Below are 9562 nucleotides of genomic sequence, written 5' to 3' on the forward strand. Positions count from 1 at the left end.
TTCTATGGAAATAATTGTTAGGGTGCTCCAATACAGGTTCACCATCAAAGTTGACATCAATTAGAGCACAGAAAAACTCAAAGAAGTAATGCAAGATCAGAAGATGTGGAGAGATTTGGCCCATAGAATTGCCAAGAGTTGGATACAACTTTTGATGACTGGATATCATCATCATCATCAATACAGGTTAGAGCCATAAGTAGAAAAGGAGATGCTAGATATTCAAACTGGTTTAGAAATGCCGAGGAAATATTATTGTTGACACTGGATATTTGACAAAGCCAAGGAATGTGGAAAGAAGTCAATACATGTTTCATTGGTTATAGAAAAGATTTTGATTGGGACAACCATGTCAAAATGTGGAATATCCTTAGGAAAATGGGAATCCAAAACATTTCATTGTCCTATATGCAGGACTATACGTATAATGCAGTTAGAACATGACAGAAGAGTTTAGCTCCAAGTTGGCAAGGAATGAGATTACCTATGTTCACAACATATATCTTGCTATATATAGGTAGATTGAGATGGAAGATGATAAGGTGTTTTTTGGAGCAAAAATCATCAATAACCTGCACTGTGTCCATGACATCATTCTAGTAATTGAAAATGTAAATGATCTGCAACCATTAGTGGTAAAAATCAAGAATCATAATGAAAACAGGGACTTTGATTAAATATAAAGATCAACTGGATTTATTTATTTACACACACATTACATCTTTTAAGCAATCATGAATTATTCTCAGCAATGTACATCCCAATATTTGTACATTAATTAAAATCAAAACACAATAACACCCAAACAAATCAATAACATCATGTATCACAAAAGTATAGGATGATTTTGTAAAAAATGAATTACAATAAGAATGAATGCTATAGGGTAGACAAATGTCTCACCTGCCAGCTTCCTAGTGCAAATGACAACTATTTGTACCTCCATTCACATTAACCAGAAAACATTTCAAAATCATGTTGGCTGTATATTGCAGTTCTGCTTTGAATAATAGAATGCAGCTGCACAAGTAAACTTTTGCAGAATTAGAGATATGCATCCATCTTCTAACAGAGGTCTGTTTCCAGGGGGAAATGCACTGGCCTTTAATATTATGTGAGGCTAAAAGAATAGGAAACAACAGAAAATCCAGAGAACTGAAATATATTAAAGCAAATGTGGAGCACAAGTAAATGAATTACCTTTCCCCTTCATTTAAGTATCTTAACTGAACTGGACAGCAACATTATATTCTTTGGAATAACAAATAAATAGCTAAGGATAAACTTGATCAAAAATAACCTATTTATTTCTCTATGAGTTAGTCTTTCATGAAGCGAATAGGTTGAATAACATTAGCTATATCAGACTGTCAGTTCTTGCCTTCAAAAGCTAAAATTAGATATTTTATATTTGCAAACAGTATCCCATGTTTCAATAAATTCAATGTGCTTCATAAGGCAATATTATGGTGTCCTGCAAAGCATATGTATTTTTAGCCAATCTATTTCAGATGGGTTTTGTTGAAGTGTTAATTTTAAAAAGTTTCTCTTTTAAGTCACTCTAGATTCCTGAAGGAAAGGTGGGGTATGCTATTTATTGACAAGGTTTAGAAGCTGCTCCAATCATAATTGAATCTGAGAAGTATACAATACCTCTTCCATAAAAAAAATACAATCAACATATCAAATTTGTTTGATGAAAATCTAATAAATAGGAAATCATGTTTGACCTTTGCTTAATATTAACTATTATACATGAAATATTAGTTTAATTAATAGTTAAGAATTTGAACATTTGTTAACAGAAGATGACATTGGCTTCCAAAGGAATAACAGAATAGAGTTGGAAGGGACCTTGGATGTCTTCTAGCCCAATCCCTGCTCAAGCAGGAAACCCTATACCAGGGGTATCAAACTCACATGATGTATCGGGACTTTTTCCCCCTTCACTAAACCAGGCGGGGGTATGGCTAGCACGTGATGCATCCGGCCCGTGGGCCAGGAGTTTGACAGCCCTGCCCTATACCATTTCAGACAAATCGTTGTCCAATCTCTTCTTTAAAAACCTCTAGTGTTTTCATTCACAACTTCTGGAGGCAAGTTGTTTCATTGATTAGCTGTTCTCACTGTTAGGAAATTTCTCTTTAGTTCTAGGTTGATTCACTCCTAGTCCTTTTTTTTATTAAACTAGACAACCCAATTCCTGCAACCATTCTTCGTATGTTTTAGCTCCAATCTCCTAGTCATCATTGTTGCTCTTCTCTTCACTTTTTCCAGAGTCTCAACATCTTTTTTATACAGTGGCAAACAAAAGTGGACGCAATATTCCAAGTGTCGTCTTACCAAGGAAGCAGCATTCATTCGTGGATTGGATATTTTCTGTCTTTTGTATTTCATGTAGACAATATGTCACAGCATTTCCAGGATACATAGCAGAGCAACTCAATGCATCTTTTCTCAAAAGTAAAATGCATAATACTTAATGGAATTGCAGCCAAAGGCAGATGGTAATATTGAATGACACATCATGGGCTTTTGTTTACGCCTTCCTTGGGACCACTTCTGTTTTTCAGGTTATAAAATACACTTCTTTATTGCCAACCATTAACCAATTTTAAGAGCTGTGCTACGAGCATGACTTTTAAGAAATTGATTTTTTTCTCTATATAGTGAGCCAAATGTTGCCAAGGCTGGAGTAGCATTGCTTTAGCTGAATGAGTAAACAAATATAAGATTTCAATCATCCCATCATCATGGCATGTAGTAGCCTGTAATTGATAAAATAGATTTTGACTATAGTTTTTCAAATTAAGTAAGTGTTCAGAAATAATGGTTTTATGGTCAAATGCTCAAAATATTATTTGAATTTGAATATGTCATTTGAACTAGCCTATTTTAGCTGATGTCCTCACTACTGTAGCTTTTTTCATCTAACTTTAAAAATAATTAAGGGCAGACCAAAGTTTACATGATTAAGCTGGGCTGTCACCACGATATAAGCAATATAATATAATTGTCTTGCTTATGGATCTGACGCTGAAACTTACAAAAGAATATCATCTAAAAAATGATAAAATGGTGCTTTCTACTGGAATGATATCAAAACATATTGTAAGTTTGATTCTTGATAAATCATGTAGTTTGTCACAGTGTAGCAATGACGTTTCATTGCCTTCTTTGCAGAAGTTTCTTTTTCTATTTTTCAATCTAGGCTATAATTTTGGGATATTCCATCCAAGTACCGAACTTGCTCATATCTTGCTTAGTTTTTATACGTGTTGTTCAATGCAGTTATATTTAATGTGCAGATTTTAATTATACAAATAGTACAATTATGATACTGTAAGTTGGTAATTATTGGGAGTCCGATAGGTATAATCAGGAAATTAAATCAATTCTTTCCTGGAATTGATTCTCCTAGAAAGCAAAAGGTTTCTAAAGAACAAAAAATATTTCTTACTTCATGGCTACTAGACTTGAAGTTTACTTTTGCCTTTCTGATAATTATTAGTTTATCTTTCCAGTCAATGTTAGTTGCATTTTTTTTTGCAAATACCTTGCAAATATACATCTAATGCAGTTTGTAATAGCACCCTGACATTATGTGCTTTCTAAGTTTTATGAAATAATTCAAACACATGTGCACGTGTAAGATATATTTTGCTTCCTCTGTTATAGGAAGAAGAATAAAATCTAACAACTGGAACATAAATTGAAGCTGGGAATTGAGCATCGGTGTTTTCTCAAGTTTGTATTTAACTCTTTTTGAAATACATATACCCCATTTAAAAATAAAAAGAAACATACAGAGATTATACTTGGAACCAACAGTTATTCATTTTTGCACAGGTGCCAATTATTTCAACAGTGTTTGTACTGGAGATTTTCCTAACAGATTGTGCTCAATTACTAATTTTTGTTTTTAAAAATGAGCAGGGATCTGGCCTGTTCTTTTTAAATTCAAAGAATAAATTATGTGTTTGGATAGTGACACATGATATTCTTGAGCTGTCACTCAACTAGCAGGATCTCTTGAACCTATGGTGTCTGTTTTCCTTCCTTCCTTCCTCCTGCTGACTGCAGCATGAAGTGTTAATGAACTGCAAACATGCAGAAGCTTAAACAAAGACAAAAATCTTTCAGCCAGCCATTTGTTTTCTTTACAATTCTAAAGGGGCTAAATACCGTTTTAATATATGTAAGACTTTGTATGTGAACTCTAATCACTTAAAATTGAGGTATTAATTGACCATTATTGAACTTGCCTTTAGAAGACACATAGTTATATTGGCCCATCGTTACACATATCTTAAAATACTAATGAAGGTTAGAATTAAGTTCGACAAAATGTTCTAGGAAAAAAATAATGTGTCACATTATAGAATCTTATTGTAATAAATGCAAACTGTTTTCTTACAGTTTATCTCAATAGATAAAGGTCTATAAACAATCTTTTCTTTGAAAACATTACATAATCAGTTCCAAAATCTACTCCAGGACCCAGACTTCCTAGGTTAAAAAGAATCTGACTGTTTGGTGGAATACAATTTTTTCTACACAATTTGCATTGTTAATTAATGATTTAAACTGTATTCAGCAAATCTCTTTCTAATCTCTGTTTCTGTTTCAATTTTTCCATGTCTCTCTAGAAAGACTGTGTTGGGAGGCAACCCCACATTTTCTTCAATATATAACAGTATGCAATACCTGGATAAGCCTTGTGCATTTTGGCTTCCCTACCCAGTCATGTACAATGGGCAACTCTGGAATACTAATTCAGATTCAAGTACTGACTTCCCACCATTTGAGATCCTGGTTTATAGAAAATGCATCTATTAGCTTAGATGGCATAGCAAAATAAACAGGTTTACCAAAACTGCAAGTCTTCAATTAAGCAAATAAGAAGAAAATGGAATTGTGGGAATATGTAACAATTGTACATTATTTTAACATTATGTATTTATTACCACTTGCTGTTCTGACTCAGGTTACTTAGGCAGATGCGGGCACAAATAAATCTTTTATTGCACCGCTAAATCACAACTATGTTGGTAAGCCTCCACTTCACCTTTCCCCACAAAACAACTACTCACCGTCAATGTAACCGAGCATTAGCTGGGTCTACTAGTCACCAGAAAGTCCCCCAAACAGAAAAAAAGTCTAAGTCCACAAACCAGGTACCGAGTTTGCAAAACAAGATCTGTAGGCCAAAACCAGAATCAGAGTCCGCAAAGCAAAATATGCAAATCCAAACGCTGAAACTCGAGTCAAAGTCCACAAGTCAAGTTTTCCAAAAGTCAGGGGAGCGTGTCCCAAGACAAACGGTTGTTCCTGATGAATACACCATCCCCCAATCTCAGGTTAAATCACCCTGAGCCAGGTGTCCTTTATGAGGAGGGTTGAGGCAGCCTCCTTGCAAGCAGCCTCACAGACCTCTTCTGTGTTTCCCTCTGTGCCAGTGGTGAAATCCTAATTCTTTTACTACCGGTTCTGTGGATGTGGCTTGGTGGGCATGGCTTGGTGGGCGTGGCAGGTGAAGGATACTGCAAAATCTCCATTCCCTCACCACTCCTGGGGGAAGGATATTGCAAAAACTCCATTCTCACCTCACTCTGCGGCCGGCTTAGCCAGAGGTGGCATTTGCCAGTTCTCTGAACTGCTCAAAATTTCCACTACTGGTTCCCCAGAACCTATCAGAACCTGCTGGATTTCACCCCTGCTCTGTGCCCATGGATTGGATGGGGGAGGCAGCTGTTCCTACTCCGAGGAGACCTGTTGACTCTCATCACAGCTGCCCATCTGCAGCCAATCCTCCCCTGCATCTGTGAAGGCACACAGCTCCCTGTCCAGTTGACCACTTTCCCCAATGCCATAGGGGCCTGGGACAGCATCATTCTCCTCAGCCCCTGGACTCTCTGGACATTCCAGGGGAGACGTGCCCATGCCCGTCAGATGGTCCTGGTTCTGACTCATCCTCCTCTGAACTGGGATCTGATGGGGATATGACACTTGGTTTCTGGCTGCAATTCAACCTGTATATTCAAGATCATCATTTTTATGACCCTGCATAGCTCTGGATCTGGTTATCTGAGGGATAGCCTTTGTTTGTATTCCTGTTTATCTAATGAAATCAAATAGAGTTAATTTTTTCCAAGTTCTGTGTCTATGGGATTCTCACCTGATGGAGCTTCAAAAATGAGCATCTTCAGTAGCTGCCCTCCCCTTTGGAACCCACTGCCAGTAGAGACCTGATCAGCTTTATCTATTTCAGACTTCAGGAAAATGGTAAAGGAGGTTTCTATTACTTAAGGTAAGATTCACAGCTGCCTGATAATTCACATTTTTCAATTTAACATGTTTATTTTTTAGAATACTTGGTATTTTGGATTACTTCAATAATGAGCTACCTTGAGACTTTGGGGAAATTGGTAGTATACAAAAAGAAAACAAAATAAAAAAATGAAATAAGTACAGGTTTCTAGGTCCAAGCCTGGTTCTGACACATAAAGTTTTTATAGCCTTGGTCCCTTTGCATAACATCGTTTCCAAAATGATTCCAGTGTCACGAGAGACATCAGGGGAATGTGGACCAGGAAATAATTGTCTCTGTGATGGCCCCAATGCTGTGAAATGTCACAATTCCAGATGTTTAACCACTGTCTTCTTTATTTGCTTTTCAAAAGGCTATCATTTGTGGGGCTAATAAATTGTTTCACTTTCATAACAAGTGTGTTTATTGGGTTTTTATAGAATAGAATAGAATAGAATAGAATAGAATAGAATAGAATAGAATAGAATAGAATAGAATAGAATAGAATTTTTTATTGGCCAAGTGTGATTGGATACACAAGGAATTTGTCTTGGCGCATATGCTCTCAGTGTACAAAAAAGAAAAGATACATTCATCAAGACTCATAAGGTACAACACTTAATAATAGTTATTGGAATTAGGTTTAAGTATTTCAAACCTCTTGTATCCTGAGCTCCCACAGAGTACTAGCTCCCACAGAGCAAAACCTGGCAGGATATTTTTTCAAACTCGTATTGTAGAATTGGATAGACAGTTTAACTTGATTTAAAATATTTGCAAACATAAGTTTTAGTAAAACAATAACTTTGGATGTATTCCTTTTCAACTGAACACCATTTAGAATAACATAATATTAATGATACACTGAAATGCTATTTTATACCATCTTTTTCTTAACTGACATGCTCCAGATGTGCTTGGAACTTTAACCTCCTAGCCATAGTAGCCACTAATCACACTGTCTGGGATACACAGTCCCAGCACATCTGCAGCATGCTAATTGGAGAAGGTTGCTATATGCTGTTATAAAGGGAACAAACTCAATATAGACCTGAATAAACATGCATAGAACTAATTAAATATTTCAACTACTTTGACTTCTACTTCCCTACCACTTCTGTGGATGGATGGATGATTTCTATTTCCAATGTGGTAGTCTATTCCCTGCTGCCTTTAACATGCAAACATAGAGCTTTCTGAAAAGTTGAAAAATCTATTCACAATGGCTCCCTGCTGAAATTAGTTAAAAGAAAATTGTGGATAGAACTGCCATTTTTTCACTAATTCATGCTTTTTGTGAGCAAAAGGTCTTGCCTCTAGGACAGAATCCTAGAGAGAAAATTAATGAGCCCTTAGCAGTCCCTGAGTGTAAACGGCAATATTTTTCAGCTGTTCATCTTCGTTACAAAGGACTACAAAAAAAAAAAAAAAAAAGAAAGAAAAGAAAGAAAGAAACTTTAGAAATGATGGTCATGTAATTTAAGGATAATTTGGCCAGGAAAGTCTCTGACAATCTAAAAAGATAGCTATCCAGAGGAAATCTTGGAATTACGATACATAAATGATTTGATGTTTCCAGATTTCAGACTATAGATTTCAACTTTTCAATTCTAATGAGTTTGCAATTATTGTTTTCCTGCCAATACTCAACTCAGGAATCCAATTATGCAATAAAGTTCAGACAATCAAACAGTAAATCACCAATGACAGTGACAAGGCAAGCCCCACTCTCTTGTAGTACTGTAGATGTTACCTTGCTGGGTAATTATTTATTTTATTTATTTTATTTTATTTTGAATTTGTATACCGCCCTTCTCCCTGAGGACTCAGGGCGGTGAACAGCCAAGTAAAAACATTAAGTACAAATATTAAAATACAGTAAAATATACATATATAAATTTGGCCCCATTAATTAAAAACAATAAACAAAACACTTAAAAACACTTAAAAAATTAGGCCAGCCCGGCTTGCTGGAAAAGGAAGGTTTTAAGGGCACGGCGGAAGGCACTGAGGTCTTGGATTCTCCTTATCTCTGGAGGCAATTGATTCCAGAGGGTAGGTGCCCCCACAGAGAAGGCCCTCCCCCTGGGGGTCACCGGCCTGCACTGTTTGGCTGATGGCACCCCGAGGAGGCCCTCTCTGTGGGAGCGCACGGGTCGATGGGAGATCGTCGGTGGCAGCAGGCGGTCTCGAAGATAGCTAGGCCCTATGCCAATTAAATGTCTGCAGGAAAATAAGCAATCTCAGAGAGCACCAAGGACTTCATTTTTACCCTGAGCTACATATGTTCTCTTCTATTGATAGAACAACTGTATCAAGCTCTGTAAAAGCTTGAAAATAAAAATCTGAAACCCTTGGAGAAGAGACACAAAATCGAATCCTTTTTTTTACAGAACTTCTGGAAACTCAGGGAGAAATTTCAGCCCATTGTCACTGTATTGGTTTGGAACTTAAAAAAAAAAAAAGCACATACACACTCCTAAGCAAAAATGAGAACTCCACTAAGGCCTACATAACTGATGACCCAGACAAGTTGTACTATTCACCATTAGAAATCTGAAACTTCCTACTTTATAATCCCATAAGGGAAAAGCAGAATATTATGTAGTTCATTTTAACTTACTACATATGTCCTTTCAATTATGCGACAATCTCTCCATCGTCCTTCTTTCTACAACAGTAATTGGAGACTATAACTGCATGTTAGGAATACATTTCCATTCCATTTAAGCCAACCTTTGTAAACTGTCTGACCTAGTTTTAAGCTCTTCCTTTAACTCAAGACAACTGCATTTTATGTAGTTCTCTATAAGCTCTTATGTAACTAAAACAGCATTCTTGAAACAGAAGTTATATACCCTGTATGTGACATAATGACTCGATGACAACCTTTTGATAGAAGGCAAAATATCTATTATACATGAAGCTTTTGAAGTAAAAAATACCGTTTTCCAATTCTCTCTCAAAGGTTTTTTATAATAATTTGGAAATTTATCTGTTAACTTTACTCTGTATGTTAGAACAGTGAAACCCAACTTTTAGCGTTATCTAGTTGGCCAGAATAACAGATTCTCAAAATTCCCACCAGTATGGCTGATCTCACTGGGAATTCTGGGAACTGTAGTCCATCAGGAGAGGACTAGTCTGGGAGAGCTGTGTTAAATGAACATGTTCTTTCCTTCTATTCTCACTTAAAGCTTTACAGTTCTTTGAGATTTTACCTATCAGGGCTGTTTTTAGTAGTTCGAGCTA

This window comes from Pantherophis guttatus, chromosome 1 (genome assembly GCF_059756535.1).
Source record: "Pantherophis guttatus breed Tessera chromosome 1, ASM5975653v1, whole genome shotgun sequence".
NCBI lineage: Eukaryota > Metazoa > Chordata > Lepidosauria > Squamata > Colubridae > Pantherophis > Pantherophis guttatus.